At 27.9% G+C, this 818-nt stretch overlaps 1 protein-coding gene across 6 annotated transcripts in view; it reads right to left on the bottom strand.

The window, feature by feature from the left end:
• The window catches only part of LOC108748574 (sphingomyelin phosphodiesterase), a 34,171-nt gene that overhangs the window by 7,427 nt on the left and 25,926 nt on the right, over positions 1-818 (bottom strand). The window lies entirely within an intron of this gene.

Below are 818 nucleotides of genomic sequence, written 5' to 3'. Positions count from 1 at the left end.
AAACACCATATATATATATATATACATATATACATATACGTATATTAGAGGCCAAGGAAAAAAAAATTTTTTTTTAATCGGCCACTTATCTCAAAAACTTCTATTTTATAGCAAAAGAACACCCCTAAATTTTTCTAAAACAATATTAAGATTTAAAGGTCGTTAGTGAACGATTTTTAAATCAAAGTTTCTATTTTCCTTAATACATGTTTAATTTGATGCAAAAATGGCTTAATTCAAATTTTAAATGTAATACTGAATGTTTTTTTAATCGCTGAACATGATGCAATAGTTTATTTAACCCTACGATATACGCCTTAAGAAATACAGCCCGATTAATGTGAAAAAATAATTAAATTTCGAGTTCAAGATCGATTTTAGCAAAGTCCTAAGCGTTCAAATAGATCGTGACTCCTCTCAAATTGTAAGTCTGTTCATCCAGAACAAGATTCAGTTGGAATTTTCCTGGGACCTCCTACAGGGCCTTTAAAAATTGTATTTAACTGGATTGTTATCGATCTTGAATTCGAAATTTGATTGTTTTTTTATTTCTTAAGGCGTATATCGTAGGATTAAATGAACTATTGCATCATGTTTAGCGATTAAAAAAACATACAATATTACATTTAAAATCCAGATTAAGCTATTTTTGCATTGAAGGAAAATCGAAACTTTGATTTAAAAATCGTTTACTAGCGACCTCTAAATTTTAATGTTTTTTAATAAAAATTTAGGGGTGTTCTTTTGACATGAAATGGAAGCTTTTGAATTAAGTGGCTGATTAAAAAAAAACTTTTTTTCCTTGGCAGTCTAATGTA

The sequence above is a fragment of the Trachymyrmex septentrionalis genome, unplaced genomic scaffold (assembly GCF_001594115.1).
Source record: "Trachymyrmex septentrionalis isolate Tsep2-gDNA-1 unplaced genomic scaffold, Tsep1.0 scaffold232, whole genome shotgun sequence".
In the NCBI taxonomy this organism is placed as follows: Eukaryota; Metazoa; Arthropoda; class Insecta; order Hymenoptera; family Formicidae; genus Trachymyrmex; species Trachymyrmex septentrionalis.
Note: the sequence above shows the minus strand (reverse complement) of the source record. Positions and strands in the feature narration are given on the sequence as shown.